The sequence below is a fragment of the Crocuta crocuta genome, unplaced genomic scaffold (genome assembly GCF_008692635.1).
Source record: "Crocuta crocuta isolate KB4526 unplaced genomic scaffold, BGI_CrCroc_1.0 scaffold709, whole genome shotgun sequence".
Taxonomy (NCBI): domain Eukaryota; kingdom Metazoa; phylum Chordata; class Mammalia; order Carnivora; family Hyaenidae; genus Crocuta; species Crocuta crocuta.
The window spans coordinates 1597820-1617231 of record NW_027530619.1 but is presented as its reverse complement, the minus strand read 5'-3'; the positions used below and the strand labels follow the sequence as shown (position 1 = coordinate 1617231).

Here is a 19412-nt window from a genome sequence, read left to right as displayed (position 1 = left end):
AATTATGGCTACATTATTTAAAATTATTTTACCCAAAATTTTATTTTCTAATATAATTAAATTAATAAAGTTAAAATATATGACCCAATAAAACTTTTTTTAATGTTTTCACTTACTGTTTTTGAGAGACAGAGACAGACAGAGCACGAGTGGGGGAGGGGCAGGAAGAGAAGGAAACAGAATTGGAAAAAGGCTCCAGGTTCTGAGATGTCAGCACAGAGCCTGATGTTGGGCTTGAACTCACGCACAGACAGCAAGGTCATGATCTGAGCCAAAGTTGGACACTTAACCAACTAAGCCACCCAGGGGCCCTGATGCTAATCTCTTTTATTTGGGGTATATATTTTTTCTTATATTTCTTATTTTTTCTAACTTCCTGTGTCTGTTTCTCTGTGTTTGGATAAAACAGCTATATCTCCTGCTCTTGAAGGTAATGGCCTTATGAAGAAGAGGTCCTGAAATGCCCTGCAGTGCCATGTCCCCTATTCCTCAGGACCTGTCACTTCAGAGAGTGTCTCTTGTGTTGTGTATGCCTTTATGTTCTGGTGTCATTTCACTTCAATTCAGTTACTGCAGTAGTTCTCTGTGCCTGTTGTGCGCAGGTGTGTGGTGTATTTTAAGAAAGTACACTTTGGTCTGCTTGCTAATTGAGACCTGAAGCCACTGCTCTCAGGGTCAGCCAGCCTAAACTGATGTGCAAAGGGCATGTGAGCCAGTCCTGCACTATTTTTACTTACTTAATCTTTTTTTGTTATTCTATATCCAACTTAGTTAACATATAGTACAATAATGATCCAGTGAATCATTCCCTACATATAGCACCCAGTGCTCATCCCATCAAATGTCCTCCTTAATCCTTACCCTTGCCCATTTCACCCACCCCCCACCCAAAACTCCGCTAGCAACCCTTAGTTTATCCTCTGTATTTAAGAGTTTTCTTTTATGTTTTGTCCTCCTCCCTGTTTTTATATTATTTTCACTTCCCTTTCCTTATGTTCATCTGGTTTGTATCTTAAATTCCACATATGAGCGAAGTCATATATCTATCACTTAGCATAATACACTCTAGTTTCACCCATGTTATTACAAATGGCAAGATTTCATTCTTTTTGATTGATGAGTAATATTCTATTATATATGGAATATTGGAATATATATATGTATTATATATCCTATATCCTATAGATAATATCCTATATATCTATATCTATATCTATAGGATATAGGAGACATATGGATATATATATATATATGTGTGTGTGTGTATACACACACATCCTATCTTCTTTTTTCATCAGTTGATGGACATTTGGACTCTTTCCATTTTTTGACTGTCATCAGTAGCACTTCAATAAACATTGAAATGCGTATGCCCCTTTGAAACAGCATACCTACATTCTTTGGATAAATAAATAGTAGTATAATTGCTGCATCATAGGGTAGTTATATTTTTAATTTTTTGAGGAATGTCCATACTGTTTTCCTGAGTGGCTACACCAGTTCACGTTCCCATTAGCAGTGCAAAAGGGTCCTGTTTCTCTGAATCCTCGCCAACATTTGTTGTTGCCTGCACTGTTAATTTTAGTCATTCTGACGGGTGTGAGGTGGTATCTCATTGTGACTTTGATTTGTATTTCCCCATGATGGGTAATGTTGAACATTTATTCATGTGTATGTTAGCCATCTGGACATCTTTGGAAAAGTGTCTATTCATGTATTTGGCCCATTTCTTCATTGGATTATTTGTTTTTTTGGGGGGAAGGGTGTTGAGTTTGATAACTACTTTATAGATTTTAGATACTAACCCTTTATCTGACATGTCATTTACAAATATCTTCTCCCATTCTGGCAGTTTCATTTTAGTTTTGCTGATTGTTTCCATGCTCATGAATTGGAATAAGAATATTATTAAAAATATCAATACTACCCAAAATAATCTACATATTCAAAATATGTATCAAAATATCACCAACGTTCTTCACAGGGCTAGAACAAACAATCCTAAAATATGTATGGAACCAGAAAAGACCCTGAATAGCCAAAGCAATCCTGAAAAAGAAAACCAAGCCTGGAGGCATCACAATTCTGGACTTCAAGCTGTATTACAAAGCTGTAATCATGAAGATGGTATGGTGCGGGCACAAAAAGAGACACTTAGACCAATGGCACAGATTAGAGAACCCAGAAATGGATTCACAAACGTATGGTAAACTAATCTTTGATGAAGCAGGAAAGAATATCCAATGGAATAAAGACAGTCTCTTCCCCAAATGGTGTTGGGAAAACTGGACAGTGACATGAAAAAGAATGAACCTGGACCACTTTCTTATGCCATACACAAAAATAAACTCAAAATGGATGAAAGACCTAATAAACATAAGACAGGAAACCATCAAAACTCTAGAGGAGAAAGCAAGCAAAAACCACTTTGACCTTGGCCACAGCAACTTCTTACTCGGACATATCTTCAGAGGCAGGGAAACAAAAACAAAAATGAGCTATCAGGACCTCATTGACATAAAAAGCAGGCCTACACTTTTAACAAGGTGTACCTCAGGCTTTTGCAGAGCCTCCTGCAGCTGCTGCCACTGCCAAGACCAAGACCCTGCGAAAGGGATGGGTCCAGAGAAGTAGTGCTGGCAAGGTTTGACAGGTCTTCAAGGGAGAGGCCTACAGTGCTGGAACTGAGATGAGCATGACTGGAAAGGGTGAATATGCAGGAGTATGTCCTGGTGTTTTTCAATCTGCTGGTCCTGTGCTGTTATCTGCTCAGGCTGCTGGTCCTTCTGCCTCTTTAAGGGCGGTACCTCAACTTCCAAACATCTTCTGGGTTCTTCCAGATCCCAGCAGGCTGATTTTAAGAATTCTAGGCTTTAAATCCTATTAGCTATAAGAACTCAAGGAATCCAGCCCCTCTTGCTTTCAAAGCTAACTGTTATGGGGGTCCAATTTTCCTATGCAGAGTCCCTTGTGTGATCATGAATTTCCCATCCGTCACCTCACTCCTGTTTCTCTCCCTTCTACCAACAGCCATGGTCCCTTTAGGTCTCAAATCATGTCTCTGCCTTTTGATGTGGCCTCTTCTCTACCTTTGGTTGTGGAGTCTTCAGATTTTCTGGGATATTTAAGCTGGGAAATTTAAGCCAATTGTAAGTGTTATGCAGTTGTATTCATGGGAGGAAGCGAGCCTAGAGTTCTCCTACTCTGTCATATTCCTATTCTGTATTTGCTTGATGTTTTCCCGGGGTTTTCCATGTCCTACCAGAAATCAGTACTTCATTCCTTTGTATTTTCAAATAATATTACACTTTGTGGATATATCACATAGTTTCATCCATTCATCAGTTGATGGACATATGAGTTGTTGCCACTTTTGGCTCTTGTGAATAAGGCTGCTATGAATATTCATGTATAATTTTTGGCATGGACATATCTTTTCAATTCTCTCCTGCTATCCCAAAGGATGAAATTGCTGGGTTATCTGGTAACTCTATATTTAACAATTTACATGTTTCCAAAGTGATTGTAGAATTTTATATATTGCAGTAAAATATGATATAAGGATTCCAATTTTTCTGGAGATTCAACAACGTGTTATTGCCTCCCTTTCTCTTTTTTAATAACCATCCTAGTGAATGTAAAGTGGTGTTTTATTGTGGTTTTCATTTCCAGTTTCCTGATGGCTAATTATGTTGAACATCTTTTCATACCCTTCTTTGTCATTTTATATATTCTTTCAAAAATGTCTCTTCAAATCCTTTGCCTATTTTTTTAATTTGAATATTTGTCTTTTTATTATTCAGTTGTAGGTTATTTATACATAATGGAGATAAATCACTTATCATATATATGATTTGCAAGTATTTTCTCCTCTGCTTTGTGTTGAAAAGTATTGTTTGATGAAGTATTATTCTTAAGATTTGTAAGGAGGTAATTATAAGGTACCTGATATTTTTATCTGACTCTGAATTCAAATAATCTCTTCTGTCATTGATAATTTGAGAACTTAAGAACTTTGTTTTTTCTTTTTTGAGCAACTGCAGTATTTTTGATAGTCAACTTCAGTTTTTGTTTCAAATAAATAATTACCATTCTTTATTAATTTGATAAAAAATCCATTTTATAGGTGGTGACTACAACGCAGAAGTTACAGTTACTAGTATTAATTTCAGTACTATATTCATATTCCACTTGCTCAGAAAATCTGATCTATATCAATAATTCTTAAAATAGAAGCTTGACTTATTCATTGTTATCTTATCCTCTTAAGGACTATAAATATATAAAAGAAAGTTTTTATAAAAATTTGATGAGCGTAAGGCTCTTCAGGTCTAGAAAATGTCTGTTCAGTAAGCGTATTCAACTAAAATTGAATTATTGACTTGTTAACATCAGCATCAGAAATTAAGTAATTTTTATTTCAGATCTTTATTCTACATTTATTTTGGTAATTTAATAGATCTACTGAAGGATTGCCCTTCCTGGTTTTCACTGCTTCTTTTGACTTTTTTTTAAGTTTATTTATTTATTTAATTTGAGAGAAACAGAGAGAGCACAAGTAGTGTAGAGGCAGAGAGAGAGGGAAATTCCAAGCAGCTTTCATATATCAGAGCAGAGCCTGATGTGGGGCATTGTGACCTGAGCCAAAATCAAGAGTCAATTCCTTAACTGTTTGAGCCACCAAGCTGCCCCAACTTCCTTTGACTTTAATCCTCTTCAACCAACCTTCACCCTTAAAATTGGTAAATGATGTATCTGTTTTTCCCACTGGGAAGGATGGGTTTGAGTGAGATACATTGAATAATAAGAGAGGCCAGGGGACATCTTAATAGTCTTAGGATGAGCTTCAGAGAGTGGTTTAGGGAAAGGAATAGGGAAGAAAAGGAAAGAAAGGGGATTGGCAAAAGAACAAAGAAGAGGTAAATTATTTGAGTTACTCAAATCCAATAAAAGACACCACCATGATGAACCCATTTATGACCTACAGGTTAGAAACTAATCTGCCATAAATTTTCAAAGAAAATTTCTTTGAAGCTGCAATAAGGTGATAAAATAACATGTATCCACACATTTATAACATTACACTTATGCATCCAATGCTATTGCAGAAAATAGAGTGTATTTTATGTAGGTCTTATTTATTAAGAAAGGTCAAGAGTCAATTGTGATCATAAACTAACTTTGCTCCAAATGGGAAGATTAACTTTAACAAAATAGATCAATCTTCATTAATATTTCCAAGTGACTTAGTGTATAATCAACTTTGCAAATTTGATAAAATTTTTTACAATTAGAAAGGAAGCTATTTCCCCAGGTTTAGGGCATAAAATATTTAAGTCTATTATTTTTTAAAAGTTATCATCAGGGCACCTTGTAACAGTTGGTTAAGCGTCCAACATTGGCTCAGGTTATGATCTCGCAGTTTGTGAGGTTGAGCCTACATCAGACTCTGTGATGACAACTCAGAACCTGGAGCCTACGTCAGATTGTGTCTCCCTCTCTCTCTCCCCCTCCCTTGCTCATATTCTGTCTCTCTCTCTTTCTCTCTCTCTCAAAAATAAACATTAAATCTTTAAAATTAGCATCTATTATTGCTGTTAGTAGCATATCTAGACATATTCACTATCAGTGAATAAACTATCAGTTTAATATACTTTCAGTCACCTTCTAAGAAAGCTAAAATGGATTAATAAATGTCTCCTAAATCATCTGTTATTTTTAGTGATTGGAGACAATAGTCATGTGTACAATTATATTAAATGATTTGATAAATGCAGCTAAAAAGCTAATTTGATTGATTGGATTCGCAACACATTGCTTCAAAGTAAGTTGAATAATTTATCATTTACTTTATTAGGGCATTAAACTCAGCCAGTGATTATCATATATATCAACTTTAAACTTCATTAATAAGCTCTCACATACATACATATTTATTTCAAATAAATTAATTAATATAATATAATATGGCTCCTAATTTCCCACCTATTTCTCCTACATGGTGTTTTTCTGGTTTATATTCTGCCAGCGATTTTTCATCATTTATCTAGTTCATCAACCTAAAAACTAGAGACCATAATTGACTCTCCCTAAGTATTCCATCTGTATAAGATATCACACAATTCTGACAAAATTCTTTTCAAATAATTTAGAATATTTTCATTTATATCTTTCTCCACTAGCACCATTTTAATCAGAATTATTATCATTATTCCTTTAGATAAATGAAATCAACTAATGGCCACCAGCATCCATACTTCCTCCCTCAACCCATTCCCCCACTCCATAGTTGAAGTTAACTTTCAAAATGTGAATCTGATCTTATTACCTCTCTCACTCCTTCAGTGATCATCATTTTTCTTAGAATATGGTCCTTTCCTTTAACTTCACTTTTAAAGCCCATTCATTATTCACTTTCCCTTGTATTCCTTGCTAGCCTCATTTGTGTATGCTTCTTTCAGTTTCACCAAAAGGTCAGGATACCTTCAGTGTTAGATACTAATGTGTGGCTCTGCCTGGAGCATTTTTCTCCTTCCTCTTCACATAGTTAAAGCCCTCAGCTTCATATTTCATTTTTTTCCAGAAAGTTTTAAATCAGCACCCACTACAGAGGCTGATATACATAAATTTCCATATTTGATACCTAATTTACTTTCCATTGAACTGTGCAGTTTTCTGTGAACATGCCTGTTTTCTATATCATATCTCTTATTGCTTACCGGTAGAGTGAACACTTGTTCAAGACTCAAATACTTTTGAATGGATTTATGAAAGAACGAATGTGTACATTTTAGCTTGGATGTATGTTTAAATAGACCTGCTTCTCATTCACTGTCTATTGTGTGTGCGTATGTATGTATGTGGTTGTTTAGCACACAGACTGTCAACAAACTTCAAATTATATGTACCTGCCAACTTCTTACCCTAACAATTTGAAATAGAATAAAAAGCAATTCATCAATTCCTTTTATCATACTATTGAATAAAAACAAGAGATTTCTTTTTTTTTAGTTAACCTTATAAAATTACATGTTAAATCTATGGAACATGAGTACATTTCAATACTAAAACAAGAAGACAACTTTAGTTGTAAACATGAGTAGCCATTTCTCTCTTTATCAGTAGTGTCATTAAAAAGATGTACAAGAACATTCAATATTATTGATTTCTTTATAAAAATATGTAGGGGGAAAGTTACTGCAATATGAAAGAACTAATAAGAACTTATTTTCACTTTCCTTGTCATGCAAATGAGATATCAAAATTTTAAATCATAACTTATTCTCTGACAAACAGCAAGTACTAAATTGGAGTATGTCAACTCTTTTGAAATATTTTTTTATTGTTTAGCTTCTCCTGTTTCTCTTTGGTGTCAAACAAAGTACACAAAGGGAACACAATTGATAAATCAGTTGTCAATGTTAGATAATTAGTTCCATTATTCCAAATTTAAGTTTTAAAGTTTAACATATCCATTACAAAACTATGAAATAGTAATACTATGAAAATTGATGTTCATAAATATAGTGCTTAAATGAAAGTTATAATAAAAATTTTATGGAATAATTTAGAAGACTTATAATGTCCCAGATGTTTTGGGTAAAGATTTTGATAATTGTTCTTGTATTTTAGAGATTTAACTTAATTTTTAAATTTTAATATTTATTTATATTTTGAAGGAGAGATAGAGCATGAGCAGGGGATGGGCAGAGAGAGAGGGAGACATAGAATCCAAAGCAGGCTCCAGGCTCTGAGCTGTCAAAACAGAGCCCCATGTGGTGCTTGAATCCACGAGCAGCAAGATCATGACCTAAGATGAAGTTTGATGCTCAACCTACTGAGCCACCCAGGCATCCTGCATTTTAGGCATTTTGTTTTTATTTACTTATTTTTTTAGCATTTTAATTTTTTTAATTTTTATTTTTTATAGTTTATTGTCAAGTTGGTTTACATTTAACACCCAGTGCTAATCCCAACAAGTGCCCTCCTCCATACCCATCACCTGCCTTCCCCACTCCCCCACCCCCCCTCAGCCCTCAGTTTGTTCTCAGCATTCAAGGGTCTCTCATGATTTGCCTCCCTCCTCTCCCCAACTATTTTTCCCCTTCTTCTCCCACTTCATCCTCTGTTAACTTCCTCCTAATCCACTTATATGTGCAAACATATGGTATTTGTCCTTCTCTGCCTGACTTATTTCACTCAGCATAACACCTGCATTTTAGGCATTTTAAAAGAAATTCTCTATAATTATTCTGAAAATTGTCTTCATAAAAATATATCTCATATATTGAAAACAGAATTTCTCTCTCTCTCTCTCTCTCTATATATATATATGTATATATATATATATACATATATGTTTTTTTTTTGAGAGGTAGAGAGTGAGAAAGCAGGGAGAGAGGCAGAAAGGGAGAGAGAGAGAATATCTTAAGCAGGCTCCATGCTCAGTGCAGAGCCTGACATGGGTATCAATCTCAGGATCAAGAGAGGATGACTTAAGCTTAAATTGAGTCAAATGCTTAACTGACTGAGCCACCCAGGCACCCTGGAAACAAACATTTTGATTGAATAATTTTTCAGTGAGTTATTAAACAAAAGGATTAATTATTTTTGAAGTAAAGCATTAAGCAAATAAAAACATTTTCACAGAGCTAACAGAAGTATTTCTTTAAAATCTAAGCAAGATGTATTGTTTCTGTTTAATTTTTCTTTCAAATGAAATATTTTAAAATTCATTTTAGCATATTTTTATTGTCTTCAGTTCCTTGATTTCTGTGTTTCTTGATATTTTTTTTCTTTTATCTTTATGAACATTAAGAAAGCTACAAAAGGTGGACTCTGCTTCTACATGTACTAACTATATAAATGACTTCCAATTGTTGTCTTAGGCAAATGACACTTGGTAATTTATTGTACCTCTCTGTTCTTCATTGTTCATGTCAATGAGATGGGGGCAAAAAATAGTACCTCCCCATATAGTTAATAGCATTAAATAAATTCATACAAGTATAGTTCTTAAACATAATGAAGTTAATTCTTAACGTTTAATGGTCTTTTTATTTCATTACATTGGTGAAGGAAATGAAAAATGCAATGAGTGGGATAAGATGGAAAATATAATTGATAACTTTGCAAGTAATTTTTAACCAGTTAGGCTATTTCTCAGTATTGGATACTCATTCTTCAAGAAGCATAACAATAATGAATGCAAAACCAACTAAGTTGTATAATAGCATTGATGTCTTATAAAATACAAACAGGCCATTGCTTTATTCTAAAAATACATTGAACACTTTTATTTTTAATACTATTCTTATGAAAGCCAGTCATTCATTTGGTAATGAATAGGAAGCAGGCATAGGATTTGTAGGCAAATAGGAATAAAGCGTGGGTAAGTGCTTTAGAGTGCTGCCTCTAGAATCAAGTGTCTTGAGCTAAGCATCCAATTTCTGCTATTTGCTAGCTGTATGCTTTCTCAACTGTGAATTATGAATAAACAGAGTTTGTACATTATTGTTCAGAAAGTACATTCTTATACTAAGCACAGAATAAATATTCACTATTATTATAATTATTGTATGTTAATGATGAAAACCACAAGATGGGAATCACCACAGTAGACCACCAAAATATAATGGTTTTGATTTCTTAGTTGAAGTGCTTTTAAAATTCTAGAGGTTAATTTGTTTAATATAAATAGGCAAAGTAAACATAATGAATTAAATATTCAGTTATGAAGTGTTCTTACCACAGAATCAAAGCAAAAACAAAGGGGCAGGAATAAACATTTGAAAGTAATGGATATGCTTTTTACATTGATTGTCATGATGGTTTCATTGTTTTATGCATCTTTCCAAACTCATCAAATTGTATATATTAAATATGTTCTTTTTTTGGTAATTTATTATACCTCAATAGAGCTGTTTTGAGAAATTTATTTCTCTGACTCGATAATATTACTTAAGTAAATATAAAATTTCCACTTTGCTTGAGTGTGTATCTCCACACACTATGAATGTATGAAAGAATAATTCTTTATTAGGGCTTACTGTATTCTACTTTGGTAGGATTAATTTAGGTGTAAAATTTTGAATTTTGAATGGAAGATGTTAGCAGATTTAATGATACTATGGAATCCATTCCATGAATTTGAATTGCCCACCGCACATTTGAAAATAAGTAAATTGAGAAAATTATATGGTGATAACTCAATAAATTAGTGAAAATTACATCAAAGGAACTAATAATGAACTGACTATATTTCCCAAGAGTGGACAGATAGTCATTTGAATTTTGTGTATTTAGAAGAGACTTGTAATAGCATTTTTGTCAGTTGGAGTTGGTAAGAAATAGTCTTTGGTTGTTGAGAGATACTGACATTAACTTTGCTTTTCTAGAGATAATTTATTATTATTACATAAAGGAGGATTAACATTGTGTGATCTTTGTTTTGAGATGAGTGCTTTCTAGATAGAGTAAGGCACCCTCACAGAGGGAACAGTCAAACGTGCACTGCCACATACAGACAACTAAATTTGTGCTACAGATCTATTTGGTTCTGTTATTCAAAATAACCCAGAAGAACAACATTTAAGTAGCACCCTAAAATTTACCCATACCTATTGCTTCTGGGCCTTGTTACTCTTTTCTTGTACAGAAATTTACCATCAGAATAAAGAGCAACTTTTATGTCCAGAGTAATAGGAAGAAATGATGTCCTAAAATGTAACACTGTTTGTCATAGCAGTCTTGTGAAATCAACATTATTACCAAGCAGATGGAAAGTCTGAAGTACAAAGAGGGTAATTGTCTAATGACACAAAATTAATAGCTGAAGAGAAAAAAAGACCATGATCACCTAACTCACTAGACCTCATGACCAATAAATTAAAAAGAATTACTGAGTACTTTCCCTATTTGACATATCTATTGCAATTAATTAGTACTAGTTACCACTATTCTTTCATTTTGCAAGACTTAATGCATTTTTGAAAGTCTTGTCATTTATAAAATTTAGTGTTTGGTATTACTTGAAGATATAGCTTCCAAGAATCTTAGAACAAAATGATCCCCAGCAAATTACTCTTCTATTCCTTGGGGTTACCAATGAGCTGTACATATGAGGTAAAACAATAGATTCAAACAAAAAACAAAAAAAGCAAAACAAAAAAACAAACAAAAAAAACCAGTCAATTCAAAATACTCCTTTTAAAGTCTTTCTTCAAGGGCCCTTTTTCTTCCACATATTCATAGCTCCACAATAGAAGCCTGATTGCTGTGTGTAGTGTATATTTAAAGCTTAAGGAAAGACTTATATCTACTCACAAATGCAAAATGTCATTTCAGAGGGTACATTTTTCCAAGAAAGGAAGTTAACAGAGTGACAAGGCATGTCCAGACCACTTCACCTACTCTTGTTCCATTGAGGAGAAGAGAACAATGATAGATCACTTTTACTCTTCTAGATTTCCTTACCACATGAACTAACAAAAAAGAAAGTACAAGAGAGGAAAGAAATAACGTGAGGATAAAATATGCATTGAAAATTGATAGGGGGGGCTTATGTCTTTTACTGACATAGGAAAAACAATTAACATGCTAATTCTATTGTCTTAAGAGTCTTTAAAATCACCTGTAGCCTCAATAATCACCTGAAATCATAAGATTCAAAAATGCTATTGTAGTTGCATCTGGATGGCTCAGTCGGTTGAACGTCCAACTCTTGATATGGGCTCAGGTCATGATATCACAGTTCATGGGGTTCAAGCCCCACGTCAGCTCTGCGCTGACAGCATGGAGCCTACTTGGAATTTTTTCTCTCTCTCTCTCTGTCTCTCCCTTTCTCCCTCTCTCTTACTCTCTTTCTCTCAAAATAGATAATAAACATTTTTAAAAATTGCTTTTAATGCTTATTTATTTTTGCGTGTGAGAGACAGACAGAGCATAGGCCAGGGAGGGGCAGTGAGAGATGGAGACATAGAATCCCCAGCAGGCTCCAGTCTCTGAGCTGTCAGCACAGAGCCCAACATGGGGCTTGAACTCAAGAGCTGTGAGATCATGACCAGAACCGAAGTAGGAAGCTTAACCAACTGACCCACCCAGGTGCCTCTAAAGAAACACTTTAAAAATGCTATTATAACCATGGTTATGGTTTATTACACTGAAAGAATACAGATTAAAATCAACAAAGGGAAGAGGTAGCAATATGTGGGTTGAAGGTTAGTGGAGCCAAGATGCAAGCTTTCCGGTGACCTTTCCCAGTGGAGTAACATAGACACGCATTCAGTACTCTATGAACTATGCATGATAAAATGTATGAAGTGATGTCAAGAAAGTAAATTCAGCTGAGCCTAGTTATCCAGGATTTTTTGAGGGATTCAGTCATGAAATTGACAGAAATTAACTACTATTTGTGTCTAAGTCTTCCCTTAGAAGTTGCGTGTCATCAATAGATTCTAGAGTTACAAAATAGTTACTCTATTTTGTCCTTTAGATGGAGAGTATTTTTTTAATAATTTAATTTAATTTAATTATTTTTGAGAGAGAGAGAGAGAGCACGCGCACACATGTGAGCAGGGGACTGGGAGAGGGAGAGAGAGAATCTTAGGCAGGTTACAGCACAGATCCTGATGAGGTGGATAGGGGGCTCAATCTCATGACCTTAAGCTAATACCTGAGCCTAAAACAGAAGTCAGATGCTTAAACTAAGACTGAGCCATCCAAGTGCCCCCCTGGAGAATATTCTTAATGCTTCCTATTTTGCTTTTTTTGCAGAATCCTCTATCTTAATATTTTCACTGAGTCTTTGTCCCTTCCTGCAGGTTTGACTCTCCCTTTTACACTGTAATTATTTGTTGGTATGATATCAACTTTTTTTAAATGATGAACATATATTTCAAGAAGATTTTATTCTTCAGAGTTAATTTGCCCTGTTCATTTTTCTTTATAACTCTGTTTTTAAAAATATTCTCTCATTATTGATGCTAGAGAGACTGCTACAGTGTTTGAAGTTTGAAGAAAAACATATTAGAGTGACAAGCAGTGGCACACACAAAAGTGAAGTTGTCAGATAGAAAGTCAAAAGCCAACATTAAGTGAATAGAGACAGAAACAAAGTTATAACCAGCTTCAGATACATCCAAAAAAAGAAGAGACCAAAATCAAAGAGTTGAAAACAATGTTTTTGCTCTTGCTGTTGAAAATGCTATCATCTTCACACAAACATTCAATTAACAGCATGATGACAGCAGTTGAGGGGTATCTAGGTCTGGAAATAGAAACTGAAGTTCTATGTGTTCAGTTTAGTAAGACTTTCAGAGTTTTAAAATAATATTTCAAAGATAATATAGTTAACATAAAAATCAAGTTATTCAAACAGGGCTCACTCTCTGAAATTGAATGTTTTCCCAGTTATTTTTTTCACTTAAAAACTTTAAGTGTACATTGATAGTAATTTTTGCGCATGAAAAAGAAAAAAATTACTTTAAAAGGAAAGATGATATCAATTTTTTCACAATAGTTAACATATTTGCCTTGAACTATATAGAAATCAGTAGGTAAAATTATAGGTTTTGCCTCAAAATTAAATGATAAAGCAAAGGACATAACATAAGGTTTTAAGTAAGAATCTCTCTCTTTCCCTCTCTATATGTATATATGTATATGTACATAATATATGTTATCAGATATATAACATAATGTAATCAGAACTTTTACATACACTTCTTAGTAGATCATCTGAACTACTGGGTTTTAGATACTGATAGACCTATGTTAAAACATTGCCTTTAACATTTACTATGTGTGTGACATTTGATGATTACTTAAGTTTTAATCTTTTGTCTTCTCTGATGAACAGGAGAAAATAATATTTCAAAGTTACTAAAATATTAAAAATATATAATCTACGTAAAGTGGTTTTTAAAGTACCTAGCTTATGGGAAGTTCTCAAAAAATGGCAGATTTGATAGTAGAACTAATTTCCTGACTCCATATTCTATACTAAACAGTGTTCAAAGTAGATCACAGAAATTAACTCACTTAATCATCACAATAACTTAGAACTTCTGACATTTCACTTCTTTTTAAATGTATCTAAAATGAAAATAGCCATCAACTCTTGCACAAAACCAAGGGTGTTCATACATTTCAGCCATCTAGTCAATCATTATTGGCCTTAGCAAGAGAGGTAGTTACAAGTTCTGGAGTCAGTATGCCTCAGTTCAAATTCTGGCATAGATACTCATTCAATGAAGAAGCTTAATTGTTTTAACCTCTTCTTGTCTCATAAATTGCATGTAACAGAGTGATGAGTTAGTAGAGTCACAGTTCTTCAACATTTTCTGATGCATTATAGATACTCAGTAAGTGGTAATTATTATTACCTGTAGATGCTGGGAGTTGAGTTTGTTGATCAACATATTACCATAAGGATATCCAATCTGGTAAAGCAAAGTAAGTATATTAGCAAATAACAGCACAACAAGTTGATAATGGAAAAGGATGTATGAGAAACATGGGAGATACACATAAGAGAGTAGGAAGTTTTACTGAAGAGGCCAAGATTAAGAATTGACATATCAGGACAGTTTTTGAAGCAAGAGAAATCACAAGATTTGACAGAATCTGAAGTTGCTAGGGAAATTTATTTAGTTGAGAATAGCAAAATAGAATGCAAATTTAGCAAGATACAAAGCTTGTAGACAAAGGAAAGAGCTAAATCTTGGGAACCCCCATAGGATATATTGAAGACTATTCTCATAGGCATTTATATGCCATTGATGTGTTTTAATGTAGAAAATTACATAACCAATTTTAATATTTTCAAAAATTTGTTTTTGATAGAGAAGATACATTTTCAGAAATGTGAATGGAGGAAGACTAATAATTTAGGAACTGGAAAAGTTTGACTGTATAAAAGATAAGAACCTGAAATTTATCCATGAAACTGGTAATAGAGAAAATGGAAAATATATTTTAAATGGTATGGCAGTAGAATCAAAAGTTCCTGGCCAATAATTGATGGCTGTGTTATGGTGAAGAGGAGTTTTCTAAGATGGTCACAAAGTTTCTGATGTTGATGGGTGAAAGCAAGTTGCATCACACACTAGTTGAGTTATTTGGGAGAAACAGGTTAGAGGATAAACTTGGGCTGAGGCATACAGGTATGGAGGTAGCGGCTTGCAATTGGCTATAGTCTGTAATTCAGGAGAACAGTCTGGGTTGGAAATGCAGGCCTTTAGCCATCTACAAATAGAAAAGTCATAAACAAGGATGCAATCTTGTATAAAGATGGGAAGAGAAAGAAATAATTTACAATAATTGTGTGATGCTGGGATAGTGCTAAAATACCACTGAAGTTCATCCAAATTTAAATTTCCAGAAAGAAGAGTTCCCTCACTTGGGATTGTTCTCAATCTTGGATTGTACCTTTCTTAAATCTACCTGGCCTATGAAAAATGCAGCTAGTTTTTGGAAAAAGAGATGGAATATTTTCTTTTATTTTTAAAATTTTTTCCACTGGCATTTAACACTTTGGCTTTAAATTTGAACTTTTTACAAAAATTGTTTTTGTTTGTATAACATTGCCTTAAAAATGAGATCCATTTTGCTAATTCAATCTCTAAGTATATTTTAAGATTTAAGATGTATCTGAAAAGTATGTGTAACATAACTGTCCCATAACTTTTATGTGGACCTCAGATTGTGAGAATCAACTATTGTAATGAACAGCAGCTAAAAAAAAATTGAGTAGATTGGGATAATCTAAAAATAAATAATGAGAAAAGTATAATCTGCTTGCTTGTTTTTTAAAATCAATTTAAATAGAAGCTTCTGGGGTCAGGTCTATTTTCCCCTTGCAAAATGATGAACTTTTAAAATAACACTTCTTATGGTTTAGTTATATTATTACTACATTCATGTTCATAGTTGTTGAGCATTGATCACCTGTATATATATAACAATAAACTTAAGGGTTCCAGGTCTTGAAGATGTCTATCTGCTCTAGGTTACAAACTGCCATCTAACACAGAAATTGTTCCTAAACTGAAGCAAGTATCTTAAAATGCCAACTATATCCTGTTAAGGCGTTGATGATAGCTTTCCTTATCATCTATCACTTGTGAAGTCTCTACTATGCCCAGGAATTGTACTATGCATATACCATTCTCACAAAAATTTTATCACATTTGTTTTAACACATACTACAGAAGTAAAGTATGAAGGTGAAACTAAAGTTGCTTAAGGTTTCCATTTAGTAAGAGCCATACCAAAATAGAAGCCATTTCCAAATTCCAATATATTTCCTTTATGCTTTTTATGTACTTTAAATGAAAATTATTTAAAATAAACTTTGTCCCTCTCAGCAGATGAAATAAAAGATACAGTTATTAGTTATTCACACAGTTATCAACCAGAAATCTGAGACAGTCTAGATACCTGCTTTTTTCTGTACTGTCAAATCCATTTTAATTTTTTTCTTTTTTTTTTTTTGAGTGAGAGAGAAAGAGACAGAGCACATTCTACACCCAGTATGGAGCCCCACACAGGGATCAGTCTCACAACTGTCAGATCATAACCTGATCCTAAATCAAGAGTCAGAGACTTAACTGACCCAGGTGCCCCTCAAATCCACTTTACGAACAAAGTCATGATATTTTACCTTCTAGAACATGAATGGCTTCCTTCCTTCCTTTTTGACATGCTATTTTGGGGCTAGAAGAGTTATTATGTCTTCTTTATTTTATTTCTATTTTAATTGCACTTATATTAAAATAATCTTTATAGAAAGTACCACTTCTTTTGTAAAGTCAATTTATCTCTGTTGCTTTGAGTATAAAGTTAAAACACATCACTTATGTGATAGTCAAATTCCACCATTTCTAGTACTCACACATCACTGGTCTTGACCCCCAAACCTGCACGATCCAGTTTCACAAACTACTTGGTTCAAAATATAGTTTTTCATGACTTGAAGATCTTGTTCATGCTGTTTCAACTACCCCGAACATGATTTCTCCATATTTTATATTTGTACATATCTACTTACATTTCAACTCAGGTTCTATCATCCGTGAAACTTTCCTTGCCTCATCCTTGACTTCAGGTGGAAGTAATCACTCACTCTTATTTGCCTTATAAATATTCTAACATTTTTAATAAAATATTTATATTTTAGTATCTGTACCCACATAATTTATTATACATTTCTTGAAAAAAAAGTTTCTTTTTCTGACTGCCTCACATAATCTTTGGCTATGGAAACAATTAATTACATGTTCTTGAATGAATGAAAGAAGATATCTTAATTCCAGGTTAATCTCTTTTTCATTATTCTTTCTAAGGGAAGATTTATCAGTATTATTTCCATTTCTTTGGAAAATGTATACATACAATAATTGAAAAATTATTTTTATATTCTCAGAGGGAATGTCAAGATACATGTATCTTGAATCCTTCTTCAAGAATTTTATAATATAGTTGAAATTTGGATCTGTCTATAGCAAAATATAACAAAACAAAGCTGATATACCTAGTGGATAAATAAAATTATTATCATTAGTAAAAATAATCAATGTAGATCATATGGTACAAACAGATGAAAGTGAAAGTAGATTTGTTACTATGTAAACTGTCTTGAAAAAACAGATTAGTCAGTTGGAGACGTAAAGGGATAATATTAATCTAGGGATAAAGGAAAAAAAATCAGAACCAAGCAAGAAAAAGGAAAAAGAAAAAAGAAAAAAAAAAGAAAAAGAAAAGAAAGGGGAAAAGATCTAGTAAGACTGCATAGGTGTCCAGTGAAATGGAAGATAAGTTTAAAAAGTTCTTTTTTTTTTAATGTTTATTTATATATTTTGAGGGGGAAGGTGCAAAGGTGGGGGGGAAATCCCAAGCAGGTTCTATACTTTTAGCACAAATCCTGACGTGGGGTTCAATCTGAAGAATGCTTAGATTATGTAATCAAGAATCAGATGCTTAATTGACTGAACCACCCCAGCAACCGAATTTAAATAGTACTTAGGGCTAATTTTGGAAAAGCTTGCAATGTACACTGGAAAGTTAGACTTAATTTGAACATGTTTAGAAGCCATCAACAGTATTTCATCTAAACAGTCAAAAGTTTGTGCTTTTGTTTTGAAATTATACTATTTCATAACACTGAGTGGAGAAAATGGAGAGAAGAGAAACAGGAAATTGAGTGATCTATTAGTTAACTATTGCAGTAGATGAGGCAAGGATTATTAGGACTTAAGTGACAAAGTGAAAAATAGTAATAAACAAGCAGAATAATTATAGAAAATTATTGAAATTGAGTTAATATTTTGAATATACATTGAAGATATAAAGCGAGAAAAGTAAAGATGCAGTGATTTTTCAGCCTGTCCAACAATTAGTTATTGATCGTCTATATGCAAGACAGATTGTCAGCTCAGAGATAGATAATGTACACATCAATGCCGTACAAATAAAAGAGTGATGAGTTGAAATGAATAATAAACTGAAGTTTTAATATTTTGAGTTGTAGTTTCAAATGGATGCTGATGTCAAGTAAAAAATTTTAAAAAATGAGGTCACAGATAATCAATTTGCATCCAGTACTTTTATCAGCACAACTACCCATTTCCTTAAATTTAATAAAAATTATAAACACTTTGTATTTGAAGTTTTGCCAAAGAAAGTAACAGTTAGATTTTATATTATATGTCCTTGATAGTAGATTTTAAGGTAAAATATATAAAAATGTGAATGAAAATAATTATGAGTAACATGAAATCTTTTGTCTAAGAATTCCAAGGTAACTAGTTTAGTAAATATTGGCCTAGAAGAAATGATAAGAAGTTGAAATACCATGGCATAAAAGTTTAAGAACTTTCCACATTGCTTCTTCACAAAGAGTTGAAAATTTTAAGCCTCTATATTCTGTTTCTGTGATAAATCCTATAACCACTATCGTTTGCCAAGAGTTATCTCTGGGCCATCTATTTCTGATAACCAAGTGATCTCCTTCCTCCACACATCTTACTTTACTGTTTTCGTCACCCATTTTGTGACCAAACTAAGTGTCTCTAACATGTAGCATTTCTGCTAAATATTAGAATGTCAAATTTACCCTTTTCCAAATAGTGATAAAGTTTTCTAAGTGTTTGCCTGTTTTCTGGTGGTTTTACTCCATGATCTCCCATAACGGAGTGTTGATAAGGAAATGAGGTACCAGAAGACATATTCTGTGTTTGGGTCGCTTGACTCTGCACTTGAAATACACACATGAAATAACACATAAGTAGCTGAAATTCCATGTGGGTCTTCATATTTTGACATATTAATTGACATTTTGAGGGATTATTCATAAAAGTAATACTGTAGCTCACTATCCATTTACTCAAATATTATTTCAATGAGAAAGTAAC

The 19412-nt window shown here is 33.3% G+C and overlaps 1 long non-coding RNA gene across 2 annotated transcripts in view; it reads right to left on the bottom strand.

Annotated features, from left to right (window-relative positions):
• Positions 1-19412, bottom strand: part of LOC144234767 (uncharacterized) — a 52675-nt gene that overhangs the window by 13748 nt on the left and 19515 nt on the right. The window contains exon 6 of one of the 2 annotated variants that reach the window (XR_013336070.1): positions 14385-14441. The exons of the other annotated variant lie outside the window; for it this stretch is intronic. This is a non-coding gene — a long non-coding RNA (uncharacterized LOC144234767). The remainder of the gene's footprint in view (positions 1-14384; positions 14442-19412) is intronic. 2 annotated transcript variants of the gene reach the window in all.